We start from the raw sequence: 24,719 nt of genomic DNA, 5'->3' as shown, positions 1-24,719 counted from the left end.
TCCTCCCTTCTTCCTTCTTTCTTTCCTTCATCTCTTCTTACAAAAATCCACTGATTCAGTTTGGCACTGCTTATTTCCCATGAAAACAGAGACATTCACTGGAGCATAAGAAACCTACAAGGGGTCACACCCGTGAAAAGAAATGGACTCTTCCCCATCAGCAGCCATAGCTCCTTAGCTAGGGGTGAGACCAGGGGAGTGCCTTCTCCCATCCAGTTCTTAAAGACATGGTCTCTTGTTGATCTGGAGCCTTCTGGTTATGCCAGGCTGGTTGGCCAATGAGCCCCAAGGATCCACCTGTCTTTATCTCCTCAGTGCTGGGACCAAAAGGGTGGGCACTAGGGACCAACCTCAGGCCTCTGTGCTTGCAAGGCAAGCCTTTTACTGTTCTTTTTGTTGTTTTTTGAGACATGGTTTTAGTATGGACCTCTGGGTAGCTTGGTGCTTGCTATATAGTCCAGGTTAGCCTCAAACTCATGAAATTGCCTCAGTCTTCCAAGTGCTAGGACTACAGATATGCAAAATAATGTCCAGTGATAGCTTGGGTTTCTAAATGAGTTGATGTATTAATGTGTACACTCACAAGTATCTGATGTGTGTTCGGGAAGGACACGCATTCCATGGCATGGGGGCAGACGTTGAAAAAAGATTTTGTGAAGCTGGTTCTCTTTCCACGTTGATGTTGGTTGAACTCAGGTCCCCAACCTTGTGGGGAAGGGCCTTTAACCATTGAGCCCATTTTGCTGGTCCATGATGTAACCTTGATTGGTGACTTGCATGAGTTGGTATGGCCTTTTGGGAATCGCAGTGATGACTGGTGGTGCTGTGGTCAGACAACAGGGAGGGAGGTCCTCCTAGGAAGGAGATAAAGGATGGAGAAATTTCATGAATGTAGAAACATTCTCTCATAGTCACTGCTATACACATCTCCTCTTTGACCTTTGAGGTTCCTTCCCATCCACTGTCCTAACCACTGTTAGCTTTCATCAGTACCTCAATAGCAAGAGCACCAAGATGCAGACTCCCAACTGTGTGGAAGGGTGGTTCGGAGTTCAGTCTTCTAACACTTAAAGACCTTTCCTGGAAAAACCTGGTAGGCCATGAATCATTCACTCCTTCTTAGGTATTGATCTGTAGTTACTATTTGGGAAATCCATAACTTTGTCAGGCTATATTAGGGAGATTTAGCATTTTCTTTGTTCTTGAAGCAAGATTTTGACATTCAGCAGATGGTTTAAAAAAAAAAAAACAAAAAACCCTAAGCTAGCCTTTGAAAAATGGAGAAAAGAAAAAAGTAAATTGCTTTCCACCTGTGACTTAACACTTTTCTCGTATAATTTTTCTAACAGAATAGTTTTACGGAGACGCAATTTATGCATAATATTTTTTTTTTGACCAGCTTGGTGATATTTAGGACATCTGCAGAGTTGTGCAACCATCGTGATTTCTCAATTTTGGAGCATTTTATTCCACTAAACAGAAACCTTGTGATTCAAGCAGTCTCTCTCCACTCCCCAGCTACTGGTAAGCACTAACTTATTTCCTGCCTCTGTGGGTATGGCTACCAAGGACATTTCATAGGAATGGACTCACACAATGTATAAGTTGCTGTTTTTGGCTTCTTCCCAGTTCTTACTCGTGTTATAGCATGCATCAATACTTTAAACCTTTTACTTTTAAATAATGTCACCTTATACGACAATACCCTATGTTTGTCTAACCATCAACTGATGGGCACTTTTTTTTTTTCTAATTTGAGGCTATTTTGAATTGTGCAGCAAGGCTGGGAGGTGCAGCTCAGTTAGTGGAGTTCTTGTGAAGTGTGCATTAGGTATTCATCCTGGGTATCCATCCCTTTGCTGTCCTGGAACTCACTCTGTAGACCAGGCTGTCATCCAACCCACAGAGATCCACTTTTCTCTGCCTCTCGAGTGCTGGGATTAAAGGTTTGTGCTACTCCCCATTCCTCCAACCCCTAGCTAAGATACATTGTTCATGATCAAACTGTAAATTCGAGTAATTTTTGAATATCAAATGAAATTTAGAAGAGCATTAAAAGACTGACATTTCTTGACCAGGTAGGATTTATTCCACAAATACGGCTTAGACATTAACAAGTGAATGGAGAGAAATGGTAGAGCATCTTAAATGCCACAGATGCATTTAAGAAATTCAACACCCAGGGCTGAAGAGGTGACTCAGAGGTTAAGAGTACTGGCTGTTCTTCCAAAGGTCTTCCCAGCAACCACATGGTGGCTGATAACCCTCGATAATGAAATCCAGTGTTCTCTTCTGCTGGGTAGACATACATGCAGGCAGAGTAATGTGTAAATAATAAATACATAAATCTTTTAAAAACTGCAACACCCATTTCCAATGGTGTTGAACAATAGTAGCATTAGGTAACTTAAAAAAATCTATTTATTATGTTTACAATGTTCTGTCTGCATGTGTACCTGCAGGCCAGAAGAGGGCGCTAGACCTCATTATAGATGGCTGTGAGCCACCGTGTGGTTGCTGGGAATTGAACTCAAGATCTCTGGAAGAGCAGCCAGTGCTCTTAACCTCTAAGCCATCTCTCCAGCCCAGATAAAATTCCTTTTACTTTATTTTATTTTATTTTTAAAGAAAATACTAGTTTCTTTTTTTAAAGGATTATTTACTTTTGTTTTTGTTTTATTTTGAGACAGAGTCTTTCAACATAGCCTTGGCTGTCTCGGAACTCACTATGTAGATCAGGTTGATCTCCAACACACAGAGATTTACCTACCTCTTCCTCCTGAGTGCTGGGATTAAAGGCGTTCACCAAGATGCCCGGCCCTAGGTGGCTGTTTCTTAATTCATTAAAGTCAGATGCCAAACAGAGGTTCCACTGATACCTTAATCCAAAGAATCCAATAAGAAACGGAAGAAGGCTGAAAAAATAATCTTTCTTTTTTCAGGAAAGAGAAGGGAGAAAAGGGGGAAGGGAGGGAGGGAGAAGAGAGGAGAGAGGGCTGGACCTCATACAAGCTATGGAAGTGCTTTAGTACTGAATGACATTCCCAGATTCTGATATGGAATTGTCCTTAATTATTGTTTTCAGTGTTGGATGGCACTCAGGAAGGTTTGGGCTCTGTATGTTAGGCAAGCAATCGATGGCTGAGCTGTATCTCTAGACTTTTATTCTGAGACAAGAGCTTGTGTAGACCAAGCCGGATGTCTCTATAGTTTGCTGTCCCAAGCGCTGTGATAACAGGTAAACATCAGCCCAGTAGCCCTTCCTTTTTGACACATTAACTACCGTTATGCTTACTTTGTGTTCTGTCTTCCAAGTGCTACATGCCTGAATAGTTGTATTTTTTTTTTTTTTTTTTTTTTAAGACAAAGCTGTATAACCCAGGGTGGCCTCAATCTCAAACTCTTTCTGTCTCAGCTTTTCAAGTGCCGGTGTAACAGGCATCTCCTTCCTTAATATATGTTCTTTAAAATACCTGGTAAGGGTGGGAGGTGGCTCAGGGACACAGGCAGCAGTACCAAGCATGACAACGTGAGTCCGACTTACAGGACCATATCGTGGAAGGAAAGGATCAACTCTCACCTTCACACACACAAACACAAAATGTGGTGATTTGAACAGGAATGGCCCCATAGACTCATGAGTGTGAATGTTTGGCCCACAGGGAGTGGCACTGTCAGAAGACGTGGCCTTGTAGGTGTGGCCTTGTTGGAGGAAGTGTGTCACTGTAGAGACGGGGCTCTGAGGTCTCCCATGCTCAAGCTCCGCCCAGTGTGGCATGGCCTCCTTCTGCTGCCTGCACATCAAGATGTAGAACTCTCAGCTCCTTCTCCGGCACCATGTCTGCCTGAAGTTGCCATGCTTCTCCCCATGATGATTGTGGACTAAACCTCTGAAACTGTAAGCCAGCCCCAGTGAAATGTTTTCCTTTATGAGTTGCCATGGCCATGGTGTCTCTGCACAGCACTAAAACCCTAGGATACTAAATAAATAAAACAAGTGAGAAAATACATTAGAAGAAAACATAGAACTTCAATAGCAACCGAAATGCTAGTTCCATTAGAAATGTACTATGTGAAGAAAAGAATAGGCTTTTACAGATTTTTTTTTTTTTTTTCTGGCTGGAAATGCGATGCTCTTGTTACTTGCTGTGCTGGATAGGCTCAAGCATGCTGGGGTATGTCATGAATATGTGTTTGTTTTAATTGCAGATGTGGGGTAACAGGCTGCTCCACAGCATGAGATTATGATTTGCCTCATGAACTAGCAGGGCCGTTATGTCTGCCAGCTGCAGATAGCTTAAATCTGTGGACTTGGAGAGGGTGTAAGTGGGTGAGCCCTGAGAGGGCCTGTGGTGGCTGCTGCCCCGGCTGCTGCTGGTTTATCCTGCTGCTGCATTTACTGGTTTGCTGGACTGCTGGATATTCTGATGACTTGCCCCAAGGAACCCAAAGTCCTTAATCAGCAGGAAGTAGCCTATAGATATCTATGCCCTCTTTCTTCTCTATCCTTCTTTCTCTCCTACCTAGTGTTGGGGGCTGGAAGGGAATACAGTGGAATAAGGACTGAAAGGGAAGTAGAGTTATAAGAACTCAATGAAATAAATTTAAAAATATGCCAACACTTGTGCATATAAAAAAGGTGACATTTAAAATGACTTAAAGGAGCTGGAGAGATGGCTCACTGGTTAAGAGCACCTCATTCAGAAGGGCAAACAGGATATACATCAGAAGTAGGAGAAGACAGGGAACAAGACAGGAGCCTTCCACAAGGAACTCTGAAAGACTCTACCCATCAGGGTATCGAAGCAGATGCTGAGACTCATAACCAAACTTTGGGCAGAGTGCAGGGAACCTTATGGAAAAAGGGGGAGAAAGAAAGACCCGGAGGTGATAGGAGCTCTTCAAGGAGGCCAACAGAGCCAAAATACCCGAGCCCAGGAGGTCCTACAGAGACCAATACTCCAACCAAGGACCATGGAGTGGACCTAGACCCAGATGCAGCCCATAGGCTGCTCAGTTTCCAAGTGGGTTCCCTAGTAAGAGGATCAGGGCTGTCTCTGACATGAACTCAGTGACTGGCTCTTTGATCACCTCTCTCTGGGGGGGGGGATGCAGCCTTGCCAGGTCACAAAGGAAGATGATGCAGACAGTCCTGATGAGACCTGATAGGCTAAGGTCAGATAGAAGGGGAGGAGGTCCTCTCCTATCAATGACTGGGAGGAGAATGGGGGGGGGGGGACTACAGTTGGGATACAAAGTGAATAAATTGTAATAAATAAAATTAATTAATTAATAAAATGACTTAAAGGAGCTGGAGAGATGGCTCAGTGGTTAAAAGCGCTGACTATTCTTCCACAGGATCAGTGTTAGATTCCTTGAAGCAAAATAGCAGCCAACAAATATCTGTGACTCCTGCTCTAAAGGGCGCTCTTTTCTGCCCTCTGTGGGCACCTTGTTCACGTGCACATGCTCTGGCACATACATGTGCATGGGCAGGCACACAACTAAAATTAAAATAGATTTTTTAAAATTAGGGATGGGGCTGTGGATACAGCTCCGTGGTTAAGAGCTGAGAGCCCACACAGTGACTCACAACTGCCTGGGATCCAGTGCCTTCTTCTGGCCTCCAAGTTTATGAGACACCAGGCACACATGTGATATACAAACATATGTATGGCAAAATACCCATACACATTAAATAAAGTAAAATTTAAGAAATTAGGCCAGCTGTGGTAGTACACTCCCCTCATCCCAGCATTCACGAGGCAGAGGCAGACGAGAATGAGGGTGCAGCTTGAGATCCAGTCTCAAAAGTAAAACCAAAACTAAGCTAAAAAAATAAAACGAGACAGGCGATCTACATTCATGTACATTGTACATGAAATTCAATACATTGTACAATGTATTGACTACAGATAGTGATAAAATAAATGTTGCATACTTGAAATTTTCTAAGAGAATAGATTTAAAACACCTGTGTATGATGTATGTATGTGATGTGTGTGTATCTGTGTGTGCACACACACATCTGTGTGTATGTGCATCTGTGTGTGTGTGCACATGCCACAGAGCCTTATCTTCCACGTTTTCAGAGACGGGGTCTCTTTGTTGCTCTCTGCTGCATCTGCCAGGCGCCAGGAAGCTGGTCTGAGAGCTTCCGGAGATTCTCCTGACTCCGCTCCCCATGTCTCTGTAACAGTGCCGGGATGACAGGTGGGCACTTCTGTGCGTTGGGGGTTCTGGGGTTTGAGGTCATGTGTTTAGCTTTGTGCAGCCAGTGCTTCACCCACTGAGCAGCTCCTCAATCAACAAGTAAGTAGTTTTAAAATGTTTTGACACAAATAAAATGTATGTGAGGTCATGTATGTTAAGGAGCTTGAGGTAGCCATTTCTAAATATATGCATACTTCAAAACTCCATATTGTATACCATAAATATTTAATTTGTTGTCAACTACAAAAATGTCAGGGACCAAGAATGTAGCTCAGTAATAGAACATTTGCTTAGCAAGTGTGAATCTCTGGGGTGAATGCCAGCACTGGAAATATAAAATAAATTCAACTGTTACATGTGAATGCCTTCTGGATGGACACATCACAGATATGCAGATGTAAGCATCATAGTTGAAATGTTGGAAAATGTCAAGCCTTTGTAGAAACCGTGTCGCCAAAATTTAGAGGCTAAAGCAATAAGATGGATAGTTTTGACTTTTCCAATTTCTATATTGGAAACAAACAAAAGAAAGAAACATTTACAACAACATTTATAAAAAGGGTAAAAGGCAAATTTGGAACATACATCACAAAACACAACAAAGAGCTAAAATTCTAAAATACATTTCACACATAGGGAAAAAATAAAAGCAAGAATGATCATAAAATATGAATAGGAAGTTTGTAATAAGAAGTTATGCAGGAGCTGGAGAGACAGCCGGGTTGTCAATAGTACTGCAGCAGATGTGAGTTTGCTTCATGGCACCCATGTCAGGAGATAAGCTCAAGGTGATCCAATGCCCTAGTCTGGTCTCTTCAGGTATTGCACTCCTGTGAGAGCATGCACGCACGCACGCACGCACGCACGCACGCGTGTGTGCACACAGACACACACAAAATCTTAAGAAAATTAAGTTATCCAGATGACTAATATGAATAGGAAATGTTCAACCTTGTTAATCTAGCAAATGATACAACACTAATACCGAGTCAGGCCTGGTGGCATACACCTCTAACCCCAGCTGTTCAGGAGGGTGAAGCAAGTTGAAGGGCAGATGGGTAAGTTAGTGCGACTATGTCTCACAGTTAAAGTAAAAAGGTTGGGAGATATATGTATGTATCTCAGTGATAGAGCATTTGCCTAGCACTGGGTTCAATCCCTAGCACTGAAATAAGGTACATAAACTAACATACAAAGAATTAAAATATCTTTTATTTGTTGTTAGACTAAAATGTTTAATAACGTTCAGAATTGAAGATATTTTTATGTTTTGTTGGTACAAATGTAAAATGCCATAATATTGCCAGAAGATAGTTTGGCAATGTACAGAAAATACCACATATAAGGTGAGCACAGTGGTACGTGCCTATAATTCTAGACATAAGGCCAGACTCCAGGAGGATGAAGCCTGCCTGGGATACATACAAGATCATATCTGGAAAAAAACAAACAGTAGAAAGTATGAATGGAAGGAGAAAGAGGAGGAGGAGAAAAAACTACCCACCTATAGAAACAAATTCCAAAGAAACTGAGTTAGTAACGACCGTGATACTCCTTATGGCTTTGAGAATCATTGGTAGTAATTTAGAAACTAGGTAAGGAAGGGGCTGGAGAGAAGGCCCAAGGCTTCTGCTCCTCTTGCAGAGAACAAGATTCCCAGTCCCCCAAGGGTGGCAACCCTAGTTCTGTGGGATTCAATGCCTAATTCTGGTCTCCATAGGTTCTCCATGTACATGGTACACGTAGCCAGAACATTCTTATGCATAAAACAAACACATACAAATGTAGGTAAACAAATTAAAAAGAAAAGATGCATGGTGTAGGAAGGCGTGGTTTCACCAGTGTGCCTGTTGGCAAATGTGCTCATTTTCATGGAGCCATGTCAGGAGAATTGCCATTACAGCGGCATGGGTCTTCTTGTGGTGATGGTATGCTCTGAATAATTCTTAGCTGGCTTTTGTCCACAGCGAGCATGCATCGTGGCTTAAAAACAGTAGGTAGCTGCCGTACATTGACCCTATGTGTTGCTCCTTTCGTCCTGGCAGGGTATATGCCAGGAGCTTGGCACAAATGTGGAGCAATGATCAGACCAAAGGATTTCTCCCTCAAACACACATGGCCCTATAGCAAAATGTAAAGAAGCCCAGTGAATAGAGAAAATGATAGGAAGTACCCTGTACACTAGAAATAAGGAGTATCAAATCAGTTAGAGTGCCTTCAACTCCAAAGTGGCCCCATACATTTAATGCAATCATTTAAAATAGACCTCAATCAAAATATCACATTGCATTGAAAAGCACTGATGCTCAAAAACACCTCTCTCTATCTCTTTGTTATCTCTCTCTCTCTATATATATAGCTAGCTAGCTATCTAAATGTGTACACACACACACATACACACACACATGACATTTCCCAAGGCTGGGAAAAGTGTCAAAGCATTATCAGCTCCCATACAGGAAACTAACATTGACACGCAGAGGCCAAAAACCACGTCTCGTGAAATGCCAAGCGCATTGCGGATCTTTTTAGAAACACACTTCTGGCAAAGAAACAAGGGCTGGTAACTGAACTATCGAGTGTATTTCAAGAGGATATTATGTTCCAGGGGGAATGGAACAGATTAGAAATAGATTTGGTCTTCATCTCCCGACCCGGAGCATTTCTACACACAGCAACTCTCGGCAAGCTCTGCACAGCACTGCAGACAGAAGGAAAATGCTCATGTGGACTTATTCAGCTAGCTTGTTTTTCCGGGTAATGATGCAAAGGGGCACACACTAAGAAAAAGATTACACCATATATATTCCGGCACATTTAAAAAAAATTGTGTGTGACCTCCACAACGTCAGACACACACACACACACGGTACACATGCACACACGGAGTCAAAACACTCATCTACACAAAGTAAAGTAAATCTAGAAAAAATGCATACATGTCAGTGTGCATGTGCAAGTGCGTATGGTGTAAGCACACGCACGAGTGCGCAGAGGTCAGAGCAGGTGAATGCTGGCTGTCTTCCTCTGCCTCTCTCCACAGATTATTATTATTCCTTTGAGAATGTAGACTATAGAGCTCAACGGGAGACAAGACCAGCTAGTCAGTGCAACCTCCTGCCTCTGCTTTCCCAATGCTGGGACCACAGGGACAATTCTGTGCTCTACCTTTTTATTTGGGTATTGGATTGAACTCAGCTCCTCAAGCGTGTGCAGGTGGGACATGGCTGACTGAGCTCTCTGTCCTTCAGGCTCTAATCAAACTATTTTCATTCCTCTAAAACATGACTGACTAGTCCACAGGGGGCAGTGAGAGCTACTGAGATAATATTGACATCCTTTTAGCAAAGGGAAGGGATTTGGCTAAGCATGGCAATATATCTTATAATGCTAGAAGTGAAGATATGCTTATGTCTGCAAGTTCAAATTCACCCTCCTGTTACAGAACAAGTTCCAGGCTAGCTAAGGTTATGCAGTGATACCCTGTTTAAAGAAAAAAAGAAATGCTATGGATGTGTTTATCATGCATTGATAACTAACGGGTAAAGTATAGTCCCACAAACAAAAAAGATGTGCAAATTTAAATATTTTCAGGGTTCCATGTTCATAGAGAGACCCTAACCCAGCCTCTTGCTGAAGAGGGAAAATAAACCAACAGAACCTCAAATATAGAATGCTTTAAACCCCAAGGCCAGAGCAATACTGAGAGGCAAGCTGACCTCATTATTTCAGTATGCTCAGCCTTAACCGTTGCTCAATCACTAATTTCTGAATATTATGTTTTTGTAGGAATGTGCATAGGCCAACTTACAACATAAGCTACAACACAAATTCACACATGTGGGGAGAGGGATTCAGGCGAAGAAACCTGTTAACCCTGGACAGTGCTGAATTCTCTTCAGCACAGTTGGAAACACAAGGTTTCTTTCTCATGGACCACTAGTTTTGATTGCTGCAAAAGCTGAAGTGGTTGTTGTGAGTTTCTAGGATCAACTGCAGAACCTTTGAGAAACACCAGCGTTTTCCCCAGGGCTCATCAAAGTCTCTATTAATAGCCAAAACTTCTAGTTCCATTCACGCTGGAAAACTGCAAGCACAGTCACTTACTCCTTAGGTTTTCTTTTCAATTCAAGTTAGATTCTCCCGCTGAACGTGCAGTCCCATCGAACCAGTGGTTCCCAAGCAGGGCCATACAGAAGAGTGGGCAGCCAAATACAGTTCCGCCCTCTTCTCAAAGCAGGGCAGATGGGTTTGAAAGAGCCTGTGAGTGTTTGAAAGCAAAATAATTCAGCTATGGCAATTTTACATTTTGGAGAAAACATTCTGATTTTTGTAACAAAGCCACAGTGGGCAAGGCTCTAAAAAAAAAAAAAAAAGAAAAGAAAAAAAAAAGAAAAGAAAACTAAACTTATAACATGGAAAATATAGTACTGCTATGGACGAATGGAGGACCTCTGTAGAGTTTAGGCTCTGGAATCCATGTAAAAAAAAGCCATGTGCACTGGTACGGCCTTGTAATCCTAGTGCTTGGGAGCTGGCAACAAGAGGATCCCTGGGGCTCCCTGGCCAGCCAGCCTATCCCCAGGTCACAGTGAAAGACTGTCTCCAAAATCAAGGTGGGTGGTTCAATTCAAGGAGGAATGATGTTCAGGGTTGAGCTCAAGTTTCCACACACAAGTGTCAGAAAAGTCACCCACCACTGCCTACCTTTGTTCCCACAAAATGACCAAGAAACAGTATGATAATAAAAATTGCTGCAAAAGAAAAAAGGGATCAAAAAGATTTGGTCATTTAGATGGGAGCTTAAGACAATGTCTTGATTAAGGAGGTAACAGAGGGATGAGAAGGATCATGCGGTACCCAGAGCATTCTGGCCTGGTTTCCTCCCCCATCCCATACTGGTCTAGTTCATGAGCAAGCTGTGAATCTGGATGGCTTCATCTGTGGCTTGATTAAAAGCCAAGATGTGCCGAAATATTTGGCACTAGAATTCAGAATGAAAACAGAGACACACCGTTCTTACCAAGTGACAACTCCAAAAGCATAAGGGTTTTCGTGGTTATACAGGTGACACAGAAAGTGAAGAGGGGAGACTTGCTAATGAGAAATGGAAAGAAAGAGAAAGGAGCAAGAGGGGAAAAGGGAAGTAGAGAGAAGAAGAAAAAGTCGGAGGGTGGGAAGGAAGGACATAGAACAAACGAGAGCTTGGAGAGAGAGAAAACTGAGGAAGAGTTTCTTCATTTTTAAGTTCGTAAAGAAGCCCATGGGCTGGGGAGGTAACTCAGCTGGCTGTCTAGCAGGCAGGCAGCTCTGTACTCCACCCCCGGCCAGGGTGGCGGCACACGCTGTGATCCCAATACTGGGAATACACTTTCGGGAGCATCCGAAGCTAAGGCTCATTCTTGGATAGCATTGAACTCAAGGCCGGTCTGGGATGGATGAGATTGTACCTCTGCATAAATTAGTTAAAAACTAAAGAAACAGGGACTAGGAGTGCAGTTCAGGGGCAGAGCGTTTTTCTAAGATGTGTAAGACCCTGTGATCCATCCCTTGGACCACCACCAAAAAGAAAAGAGAGAAAGAATGTTTGTGTGCACGTGTGTGTGTGTGTGTGTGTGTGTGTGTGTGTGTGTGTGAGAGAGAGAGAGAGAGAGAGAGAGAGAGAGAGAGAGAGAGAGAGAGAGAGAAACAATAAAGACATGGTTGCTGGCAGCAGTGATGCATGCCTTTACTGCCAGCACTTGGGAGGCTGAGATAGGCTACACAGAGAAACCCTGTTTCAAAAAACAACAATAATAAAGACATGGCAATAAGTTTTCTACAAGGCATAGGGATTTGGCATCACAGTAACAAACCTATTGCTATCAAAAGCTTTCTCCCCAGAACTTTTGAACTACAACTGCCTGGTATTTAAATGGGTACTTAAGAGACAAACTCAAGTCCACATGGCAAGTATTTTACCCACTGAGTTATCTTCACAGGCCCAGAAAGAAGCAGAACATGACTCCTATCTTTGAGTTTCTTGTAACACTTCTTTTCAGGCAGTATGGTTGAGTTGGGTCTTGTATGTTGCTGAGTTTATCTGGTCCTGAGTTAAACTACAAGGGATGATCCCCCGTTTGCCACCATCCTAAAATGCTTTGTTAAAAGTCATCAGTGAGTGGGTAAAATCACTCAACACTCTGAAAACTCTAATTCTGAATAATGATACTGAATTACTTGAAGGACTCAAGTGAATTAAAGTCTGACTTATAAAATTTCTTTTGAGATCTGTAAGTTTGTACTTTACAGCACTTCTGGAATAACACACAAATTCTTACAAATTTCCAAGGAGAGTATTATTTGGACCTGTTTTAACAAATAGATAAAGCTCATTTTAATTAGCCCATCATTCATATGCAAATAAATTCTGTTAGAGGACTTCCAGATTCCTTAAAAAGGGCTTCCAGAGTAAGGCTAGTAGTTCCTTGATGTTTCGTTTTGTTTTTTTCCTTCCCAACAATTTATGAAGCACATGCTTTCTTCAGAGAAAGTCCAGTGGTTGCAATCTTGCCATGCTAGCTAGCATCATCCCAGCTTCTTAGATATCACATTTATGTAGTGATAGATCATTACAGTCCTCATCATTTTATTACTCAAGAGTGGTAATTGTGCCAGGCACTTAAAACCTTATGGCAAAGAAAAAAAAAAAGCCCACATGACAGTTCCCTTTGGTTTCATTTGAGCTATTTCTACATTTATTTTAACACTAACCAAGATGTGGGGTTTGTGTTGATTTACTGATGAATATTTATCTGTATCTTTGTCTTTATTAGCAACATGTTGGGAGGTAGTGTAGACAGTGTAAGAATCAAAAAAGGCATTTGAAAACGATGATGAGAACAAACGGCAGCCCACTAAAGTGACAGGTTGTAGGAGTAGGCCACCCAGCAGGGTCAGGCTGGATTAGCCCCCAGAAAGTGTGGGACCATGAAGAATGTCATAAGCCACTCAACCATCAAATGGTTTCTTGTGCTTCATCTTTTTCTCTCTCTCAGGTCTAAATGAGCAATTTCTACAGTGTTTACACAAAACTTTCTACTTGAATTATGTTCACCTGTGTGAATATGTGAATATGTTCACCTGTGTGAATGACACAGACTTCAGTCTTCTAACAGAGTACTGTATAAATATCAATAAAAATCTTTCGTTGATACTATTATCTTGATGTGTGACCCACGTTGGCCTGGAGCTCTATGTCTTTCAGGCTGGAGTAGGACTCTAAGCCTCCTACCTCAGCTTCTCAAGAGCTGGGATTACAGGCACACATCATTTCAGTGGCCTGTTGGTATGAGTGTTTAATAAGTAACTCCTAAGACCTTTATTAATAGGTCCTCAGTTAAAAGAGATACAATTATGTTTTGGTTTTGTCTTTTCCTGGTTTGCTACTTTTTTTAATTTTAATTTTTATTTAATTTTTATTTTTTAGATCCTGGTGGCCTGCTTGAGCTGTTAGACACACACACTCTCTCTCTGTCAGGCACTGCTGATCAGTTCCATGCAGACTAGAAAGGGTGATCTACATAGTTTATTCTTACTGGAGGGCAGACAAAATAAGGAATGTACTCTGGCTTCATTACTTTTTTCTTCCTCTCAATAAACGCTGTACATAAACTCCATTTCTTCTTTTTTCCATGAATACTGGCAGTAGATCATTTAAAGTTTTTCCACACAGCAATTCATCAACACTGTGCTGTGACTCCAGTCAATCAATCAATCAATGCTGGAGTCTTGGTGATCTCAACTTTTCTCCTCTCAATGTTAGTCAACTAGTTATACATCCAGTCCAACACTGATTAGTGTCATGTTGCTAGTTATCAGAGGGCTAAACAGTTCAGTCGGATGTAAAGTAGCTAGTTGGACAACTCAAAGCAAGAAGGTTTAAAATATTTACAGTTGTTATCAGGCTCAAAGAAAACATTATAAGATGATGTTGAAAGCAAGAAGATGGTTTACACCTAATGAAAAATTCATAGCTCGAAGAAAGATGGTTTCTCCTGTCCATAAGCTCCCAGGAACTTACACATTCTGAGGGGAGAATGACAGATAATATTCTAATAGGTAAAACAATGTTATCTGTCGTTTCTCCTTCTGGGAAATATGTGAGAGACTAAATGATGATGATGATGAGACACTGAATGATGAATGAATGAATAAATGAATGAATGAATGAATAGATGAAATCAACGGATCTAATTCAAAGAAGCAGGAACGTGTGTTAGCCAAGTGGAGGCCTGATGACAGGGGGTTGGTCTCACCTTCCCCAAACCCTCTGTTCCACTCCAGAAATGTTTGCTGCAGTCGACATGAGGTGTGCTGGATTGAAAAGGGCACCTGTCTGCTTTGTCTCAGCTGAGCAACTCCAAGACCCTGCCAGTCTTTTCTGCTCTTTGCACTTCACTTGCTGCTGCTGACAGCAAGGCAGATGCCCTCTGACCTTCAAACTATCTGTTCTTCACTGGAAATTTTTTCTTTCCTTTTTTTTTTTTTTGAGTGAAGAAATGATGAGCTCTTCAGTAAATAATGTATGTCACTATTGCTGCTCAAGAGGATAGATGAGATAGGGCTGGTGAGATGGTTCAGCAGGTAAAGATACTTTTTATTAAGGTAAATGACCTGAGTTTAATTCCCAGGATTAAACTCTTAAGAGTTGTCCCCTGGAACACTCCTCCATTGCTGGTGGGAGTTCAAACTTGTAACAACCACTTTGGAAATTAATTTGGCAGTTTCTCAGAAAACTGAGAATAGTTCTACCTCAAGACACAACTGTACCACTCCTGGGCATATACCCAAAAGATGCTCCTCCACACCACAAGGACATTTGCTCAACTATGTTCATAGCAGCTTTATTCATGGCCAGAAACTGGAAACAACCTAGACGTCCCTCAACCAAAGAATGGATAAAGAAAATGTGGTACATTTACACAATGGAATACTATTCAGCTATTAAAAAATAGGATGCCATGAAATTTGCAGGCAAATGGATAGAACTAGAAAATACTGTCCTGAGTGAGGTAACCCAGACCCAGAAAGACAAGCATGGTACTCACTTATAAGTGGGTATTAGCCATAAAGTACAGGATAACCATACAACAATTTACAGATCCAAAGAAGCTAAGTAACAAGGAAGGCCCGAGGGGGGATCTCACTGAGAAGGGGAAATAGAATACATTGGGGATGGATGGAGGGAGAGGATTGGGGGTGGGGTGAGCAGGAGGGATCAAGTGGTGAGAGGATGGAGAGAGAGAATATGAGTAGAGAGAATGGGAAGGGGTGGAGGGAGGCATCTCTGGGAAAAGCTAGAAACCTAATACAATGAAAACTCCCAGGAATCTCAGTGTGACCTTGGCTAAGACTCCTAGCAATGGGAGATATGAAGCCTGAAGCAGCCATGTCCTATAACCAGAAAAGACTTCCAATGGAAGGACTGGGCACCAACCCAGCCACAAAACCTTCAACCCACAATTTGGCCTGCTTACAAGATGTTCAAGGGTAAAGACGGAACAGAAATTGAGGGAATGACCAACTAATAACTGGCCCAGCCTGAGACCCATGCCATGAGAGGGACCCCACCCCTGACACTGTTAGAGACTGATATCCTGACACTGATATCCTGCTATGCTTGCAGACAGGAGCCTAGCATGACTTCCGAGAGCTTTCATCCAGCAACTGATGGAAACATGCAGAGACTCACAGTCAAACATTAGACAAGCTTGTGGAAGAGAGACAAGAAGGATTAAGGAAGCGGGAAGGGTCAAAGACACCAAAAAAAAAAAAAAAAAAAAAAAAAACAAACTACAGAATCAACTAAGCTGGGCCCATAGGGGCTCACAGGGACTGAACCGCCCAACAGTGAGCATGCATTATGCAGAACCAGGTCCTCTACATACATGAAACAATTATGCATCTCTATGTTCAGGTGGGATTCCTAACAGTGGGAGCAGGGGCTGTCTCTGACACTGTTGCCTGCCCTTGGATTCGTGTCCCCTAACTGGGCTGCCTCATAGGAAAAGATGGGACTAGTCGTACTGCAACTTAATATGCCAAGCTGGGTGATAGGCATGGGGTGCCTCCTCTTTTCTAAGGAGAAAGGGAGGACTGGAGGATGGAGAGAGGGGGGAAAGGAGAGAGACACTAGGAGGAGAGGAGGAAGGGGAACCTGTGATCAAGCAGGATCCAAATTAATTAATTAATTGATTTTTTAAAAATGTTGTTCCCTACTGGGAGGGAATGAGGGATCGGGACACGGCTGGGATACAGAGTTAATAAAATGTAACTGATAAAAAAAATAAAAAAGAAAAAAAGAAAAAAAAATGTTGTTCCCTGACTTCCATATGCACTCCATGGCATGTGCGCCCCCCCAAAAAACATATTCTCTCTCTCTTTCTCAAAAATAAGTAAACATAATAAAAATAAAATAAGAATAACAATAACAAATCAAAAGGCCTTCTGGATCTTTGCATATCTAGACTATTATTGGTGAAGATTTGGTTCTGGACTTTAATGGTTTAATCATCAGGGAATGGGGAGAAGAGAAGTTCCTCTGTTATGGAGAATTTGTCCTTTCTTATTCCCCCATTGATCGTTTTGTTTCACACATACAGACAAGCAGCCTATCTAGAGGGCCAATTAAATCTTTTAAAAATCTTATCTGGGCATTAAGGGTAGGTATACGACCCTGAGACGTGGCCCTAGGTTGTATAAGAAAGTAGGCTGAGCAAGCCAGTCGGCAGCACCCCTCCAGTTTCCTGCCTTGAGTTCCTTTCCCTAATGTCCCCCATGATGAACTCTAAGCTATAGCTGAAATAATCCATGTGCCCCTCAAGTTGCTTTTGGTCATGGTCTTTATCACAGCAAGAGAAAGTAAGTTTTACAGCAACACACTTCAGAAGCTGGAGTGGAAAGTTTGTGCAGTCCAGGCTACACGGTAAGGCCTCCCACCCCATCCCAAAACTCCAGGAACATAGTCTTATTCTTATTTTAAATTTTGTGTATGCGAATGTTTGAGTGGGACATATATGTGGGTATGTGTATTTGAGTATGCAGAGGCCAGAACAAGATTTCAGGCTCCTTCCTCTTAACACCCTTAACCCAAGTGCCTGGAGACAGGGTCTCCCACTAAACTAGAGGCTTGCTGTTTTGGCTAGCTCGACTGTCCAGTCAGCTCTTAGGACCTGTCTGTCTCTGCCCCAGTGATGGATAGTGATAGCTCCAGTGATAGTCATGCTTGGTCTAATCTTTCTTTCTTTCCTTCTCATTGTGAGTGCTGAGGATTTTTAAACTGCCTATGCATCTGTGTGTTTGTTTGTTTGCATGCATGCATATCTGTAAGTCACTTGCATGCTTGGTGCCTGCAGACACCAGAGCACACACTGAGCCCCTTGGAACCAGCATTACATATGGTTGAGTCACTGTATAAGTGCTGGGGATCAAACTTGGGTCCTTTGGGAGAGTGTTCTTAATAAATCTTGAAAATAAAGTTTTCTTGCAGCACCACTGTGTTAGGGATTTTAATTCAGGCCTTCCTGCTTATAAAGCAGCACACTTACCAAAGAGCTATACACCAGCCCAATTTTCAGGAAAAAAAAATCAACATAGTTTTACTGCAAGAATACTGGCAGAGAACTGTATGGGGTGAAAATAGTGTGGTCCTGTCTATGACCATCCTAGGCAGAAGCGGGTCGAGGATTTGTGGGCTTGGACTCACAGTTCAAATCCAGTCACTAGAGGTCACGGCTGGTAACCGTCTTGACCCAAGAGATTTCTGACATATCACCTCAGTTGCAGTGTTTGAACCCAGAAAAAATCTTACACTCGAAAAACAGTTCTGTCCGTGTGCCTGCCAATCATCTGATTCAGTTTTGCCAGAACACTGGTCAGGTACTAAAAAGGAAAATTTGAAAAAATGATTGCGCCCAACCCATCCTGTGTGTGGTATAGACTGCTAACCATACACCTTGCATTATTCTCCATACCTCCTGGATTCCTGGGGAGAGGGTGTATGGTGTGGGCGTATTTCGTGTGCTTGATGTCTATAAATACACTCAGAGGCTGCTCAAAGCTGCTCAATGTTATTCCGGCACCTTCACTATTCCTGGTTTCCTCACACACCCTCACAGAAAAGGAGAAAGTGAATTTCAATTCTGCCATCCTGTCCGCAAACCCCAGAAAACTGCCCTAAACCCGGGTATCGATTTTTAGGTGTACTTTCACCCCTAACATGCAATATGAGTGCTGAGTCCCTCAGCAGCCCTGCGCAGCACCCCAGTTCCCGCTCTGTTCTCTTGACCTCCTTCAGGGCTGACTTTGGAGACACCACTTCTATTTATGGCACCATCTGCCTTCTGTAGTTTGATTCAGGGTTTTCTCCCAGCCCATGACTCTGATTCTATTTTTTGTTTGAAGCTTCTCTCTCTCTCTCTCTCTCTCTCTCTCTCTTTTCCAGGAACCCCAGCCCACAGATCCTCCGCCCACTGCTGCCTAAGGCTTACCCAGCCCTTGTAGTCTGCAGTCATGTGGAGGGTGGAACTTGCCGGGGTTCCTGGTCCACTGAAATCTTCCCTTCTCACCCCTCTGGTCACACCTTTTGTGGCTTTCCTTTTGTACAGCAAAGCAGTTCAGAATGCAGTATCTGGCACATGTCTTGGATTTACCCTGCATGAGTTATATGCTATTTAATGCCTTACTAAAGCTCAAATTTCTCAATCAAAACAGGGGATCCCTGGCCCCACCTCAACTGGGTCTTCATTAGTATCCCTTGCTGGCCCAAATTCCTGGACTTGTACAATCCTCCCACACCTGCCCTTCTAGCAGTTGAGACTATAGATACACACTACCCAACCTAGCTAAAAATGGAGATGTTAATAGGTTAATAGTACCTACATCATAGGGTGTGATGATTAATACTGTCAACTTGACAGGACCTAGAATGACTTAGAAGAGAAATATCTGTGAGGAAGTTTCTAGACTGCGCTAAGATAGAAGACACCTCCTGCCCCCAAATATGGGCAGCACCAATCTACAGGTTATTGTTCTTGGCTGAGTAAGAAGGAAAATGGAGAGCTGAGCACCAGTATTCATGTTCATCTTTCTCTGCTTCCTGACTGTGGCCACCAACTGTGATAACACCCTCAAACTGTGAGCCAAATAAACCCCTCCTTAAAGTGCTTTGACTAGGTATCTTATCAGAACAACACAAGTACATAATACATGAGGTTTTAATAAGGATGGTAGTGGATTAATGGCAAATTTAATGGACTGGGCTTTCCCAAACCCATGATCTTGTGCTCGCCCTCCCATTTGTGGTCGTCACTTGGGCCATGTGGCCTGATTTGGCCAATAGCACACAGAGAGATTTGAAATTCACACACATTCTGTGCCTTGTATTCACTTGCTTACTGCTTTGCAGAACCTGGCCACCACCTGAGGAAGCCTGGTTTAGCCTGCTGGATTCTGAGACACCTGTCAGTTGGCTCTCATCAACCAACCACTAAACCGGTCCGTGGGACATCAGGGACTAGCCCTCCCCAGCTGGCTGACCGAGTGGCCATGGCCATATGTGAGACTCCAGCTGCCACCACATGGAGCAGAGGTAAACCTCCCAAACTGCCAACCCACGGAATCTGGAACAAATAAGCCATGGTCGAAACATTATATTGAGACCGGCCTGTTTTGTAGCAACAATTGAATAATGCAAAAATAATACATTTGTTTGCGTGTTACATGGACAATATTCGGGAAAGTGTCCAGATTGTGGTGTGTCAGTAGCTATTTATTGTTGCTTAGCATTAGTTTGAACCAACCATTTTCTCATCCTTGAAACTCCTGACTGGGATGGATCTTCCTAGACTCTCATGCTTTGCAGATGGCTAAAACTTACACATCCATATTCACCCACCGCCTACCTTCCAGACAGGGAATATTCTGAATATTTTCTAATTAGCATGACATGGAAACTGACCAAGCCCATGTAATCCACCCGCACATCAGGCTTGTCTTTAAGATTTAGATTAAGCCCCTGTATTGTATGTCTTCTGGCTTATCCCAACACTGAATCAGGTTGCTTTGCTCCTGCTTCCTTGTCACTTACCCCCCACCCTGTGCTTTGTTCTTCACACAGTATTTCTATTAAATAGAACTGGCATAAGCCAGAGCCTGGAGCTGCCTGATATACAGAAAGTTCTGAATTCTATCCTCAGCATAAATTGAGCATGGCACTCGGAAAGTGGAGACAGGGGGATTAAATGTTAAGGTCATCTTTAGCTTCATAGCAATTTCAAGGCTGACATGATACATGTGACAAATAAATAAACAAAAACAGACCGAGGAGGGAGGTCCACAACGTTGGGGCTAGTCTAGGCTGCATGCATAGACTCTGTCCCTTCAGAGTCAGATCAAGCCTAACACTACCATTTTCTTGTTCACTCAGTAAAAGCTGAATTTTTTGCAGAGGCCCAGAAATCTTAGAGACTTGAACCTGCTCCTGGCCCTCACACTTCTGCTCAAATCTCACCTTTCCAGGAAACTGAAACTGGCTTTTCTACATAGTCTTCTAACTCCCTAGCTCCCTCTGACTACCTTGCACTCCCAAGTCTTCCTTTACCTTTTCACCTCAGTGTTGAGGACCCAGAGAATCAGAACCAGGAGATACACACATGAAGAGACAGATGCAGCCATACAAAGAGAGACAAATGTGGATGCACACACACATACACAGAGACAAATGTACTCATGCATACACAGAGACAGATGTACTCACACATATATACCCAGAGTCAGATGCACAACATACACACAGAGATGCACACACACATACACACAGAGAGAGATAAACGTACTCACACACACATACAAAGAGACAAATGTCCTCACTCAGAGACAGATGCATAAACACGTACACAAATGTACCCAGAATTACATAGAGACAGATGCACACAGACATTTACAGAACAGACACACACACTTCACTGTGTTGCTCAGAGGGGATTTGGACTCCTGGAACCAGTGATCTTTGTGTTTCATCCTTCTAAGTAGCCAAGAATGACAGCTGTATGCCATGTACCCAGGAACATTCATGTTTGATCGAGTAAGGACTATCCTAGCAACCAGAATTGACCAGCATCTTTCTAACATGCTATATGATGTTCTAATTTATTATGGGCACTATCAGTTTCCTTAGAGAAATTCAAGTTCCAGAGGTGTTGGGTATATTTGTTTTGTTTGCTGACACACTGCATAGTAAGTATTTTGTAGTACTGGGAGGTAGCTCACTTAATAGAGCGATTGCTTACCATGTGTCTTAGTTACTGTTCTATCCTGTGATAAAATACAAGGCAACTTATAGAATGAAGGGTTTGAGGGATGGAGAGATGGCTCAGTGGTTAAGAACACTAACTGATTTTCCAGACGTCCTGTGTTCCATTCCCAGAACCTACATGGTTGATCAAGACTGTTTATAATTCCAGTTCCAGGGGATCTGATCCCCTCTTCTGGTCTCTGTGGGAAGCAAACATACATGTGGTGTCTATACATACATGCAGGTGAAACACTCTTTTGGGGCTTATAGTCCTAGAGTGATGTGTCAATTACTCCTAATCATGACAAAAAAAAATGTGGCAGTAGGCAATCATGGCTACTGCAACTGCAGCTGAGAGCTCACCTCTCAAACTACAAACTAGAAGCAGAGAGAATGAATTTGAATGGCACAAGCATTTAAGCTCTAAAAACCCATCACCAGTAACATACATCTTAGAGCAAGGCCACACCTTCTAAGCCACAATGACAGCCACCAACTGGGGACCAAGCATTAAAATGCCAGAGACTACAGGAGACAGCTCATTCAAGCCATTGTAGCACACATGAAGCCCACGATTCTGTCCCCATCATTGAAATATTATGGAGCACACTAGCACTCAGAAAGTGGAGACAGAAAAGATCAAAAATTCAAGGTCATCTTGGGCTACATAATAACTTCCATTTGAGCTTGAGCTCATTGATAATCTATCTCAAAACAGCAACATCCCACTAGACAGATGTCTGTTGGATTAAGTAGAAGTCTGACAATCTTAGGAAGTCTCCTTTGAAGACACACTCTTCTCACAACAGATATCTACGACCCTGAGTTAGCTCACTCATCCACTCTTCATAACATTCTCTCACTCGAATCAGCTCAGGCCAACCTTGTCAGAGCCGCTAACAGAGCACCCTAAACAACTGAACATCTCTGCTTCTTCTTTTACTTACATCAGCCACTGGTTGTATTAAAACCAGACAACGCATATAAAGAACTCTTGCAGAAGAAGTAATGCTGTTTGATATCTCTCCCCTAAAGCAGTCTTCCAATCAGGTAGCACACATTCATTCATGAGTAAAATACTGAGAGCAGGGTCAAGTATGGTGGCATATTTCTTTAATTCCAGCACCTGGGAGGCAGAGGCAGGCAGATCTCTGTGAGTTAAAGGCCAGCCTGGTCCACAGTGAGTTCCAGGACATCAGGGATACAAAGTGGGACCATGTTTCAAAAAACAAAAAAATAAAATTTAAATACCAAGAGCAAAGAGATTCAGAAGTCAAGGTCACTGTCTTCAAGTACAGTGAAGATTTATAAAGTACTACACTGAGGACTAAATGTTGCCTGTATTAGTCTGGGTTCTACAGAGTAGCAGAACTTATAGAATGAATCTCTCTCTCTCTCTCTCTCTCTCTCTCTTTCTCTCTCCATGTATATATACGTATATATAAAGGGGATTTATTAGAATCACATACAGGTTATGGTCCAGCTAATCCAACAATGGTGTGTTATAAACAGAAAGTCTAGGAATCAAGAAGTTTCTCAGTCTACAAGGCTGGATGTCTCACCTGGTCTTCAGTAGACTGGGATTCTCAAGAAGTAGGCTCTAATGACTGAAGGAGTGGACTTAGCAGTAAGGGGAGAGCAGGCCATCCAAGAGTAAAAGCTTCTTTCTTCCATGTCTTTATATAGCAGTGGTTCTTAACCTGTGGGTGACGACCCCCATGGGGGTCACATATTAGATATCCTGCATATCAGATACTTACATTATGAGTAATAACAATAGCAAACTTACAGTAATGAAATAGCTACAAAAATAATTTTATGGAGCTGTGCATGCCTGTGATCCCAGAACTCAGGGAGGCAGAGGCAGGTGGATCTCTGTGAGTTTGAGGACAGCCTGGTCTTCAAAGTGAGTCCAGGACTTCCAAGGCTATACAGAGAAACCATGTTTCATAAAAACCAAAATACATTATTATTATTATTATTGTTATTGTTATTTTGTGGTTGGGGGTCACCACAACATGAGGAACTATATTAAAGGGTCACAGCAATAGGAAGGCAGATAACAAATGTCAAATAGGCTTTCAGCAGAAGGTGCGGCCCAGATTAAAGGTGTGTCTTCCCACCTCAAGATCCTCATCAAAAGTGTGTGTCTTCCTACCTCAAAAGTCCATGGGTTCACCATTTCAAACCAAGGGAAAAATCTCTTGCAGGTGTGCCCTCCATTTCTGGACTGTAGTTCATTCCAGATATGGTCAAGCTGACAACCAAGAATAGCTGCTCTTACATTGCCCTTATGTGTGATTAGTATGTGTGATTAGTTTGCTGTTTACTTTGACACCACACTGTGTTGGTCTATGTAAGGCTTGATATTTAAATCAGTAGTCAACATGAAAATTAGGGTTTCAGGGGTCCCTTAAAATATCAGATCAGCAGTATGTATGGTCTAGTTCAGCATGGGACAGACAGCTTAGACCCAAGGTAGCTCCTGCTTGTCACCATGGATGGACTCCCTACTGCCCCAGTTACTTTTGCTATTGCTATTAGTATGTTTTGTCTCCCCAACTTTAGGGTCAGATCACATGCCCGGGCCTGACTTTATTTAGGTCACCAGTATGGCCTCCTATAGGCATTGGGTTGCTGGTTACTAGTCTAATGTGATACATACATACATACATACATATATATATATATATGTATATGCGCATATATATTTTTATGATTAATTTTTATTTTATATGCATGGATCTTTTGTTTACATATACATCTGTATAATATGTGTGTATATATATATATTTCTGTTTTTTACTTATTTTGAACTGCTGCAGCAAACTCCAGGGATTGTCCTACCTCTGCCTTCCAGCACTGGGAAGACACCGCCTTGCCCAGACTTTTCCATGGCTACTCTGGGTGTGACCCGGATCCTCATGCTGATGAGGCAAGCACTAGTGCCACTATTGCCATACCTAGAATTTTAATAGGATGAAGAAATTGTCATTTTAATGAGTCATGGTCCTCCTCAATAATTTATATTTGGGTAGGATAAGATCATACCAATAAATACACATCTCAAAGGAAAACAGAAGCCAAAAAAAAATGACATTTTTTAATACAATCAAAGTGTGTCAAATTTTTTTTTCAATTTACCATCAACACATGTAGACGCCGTTTTTCT

The 24,719-nt window shown here is 42.4% G+C and overlaps 1 long non-coding RNA gene across 1 annotated transcript; it reads right to left on the bottom strand.

The window, feature by feature from the left end:
- Positions 1-249: 249 nt before the first annotated feature.
- LOC132653496 (uncharacterized) lies at positions 250-24,505 on the bottom strand. The gene is made up of 5 exons (XR_009591226.1): positions 24,395-24,505; positions 23,110-23,247; positions 10,321-10,474; positions 2,771-2,879; positions 250-854 (listed from the first exon to the last, which is right to left on the bottom strand). It is a non-coding gene; the product is annotated as an uncharacterized LOC132653496 (long non-coding RNA).
- Between the last annotated feature and the right edge of the window lie 214 nt (positions 24,506-24,719).

The sequence above is a fragment of the Meriones unguiculatus genome, chromosome 4 (genome assembly GCF_030254825.1).
Source record: "Meriones unguiculatus strain TT.TT164.6M chromosome 4, Bangor_MerUng_6.1, whole genome shotgun sequence".
Classification (NCBI taxonomy): Eukaryota; Metazoa; Chordata; class Mammalia; order Rodentia; family Muridae; genus Meriones; species Meriones unguiculatus.
This window is presented reverse-complemented; position numbering and strand designations above follow the sequence as displayed.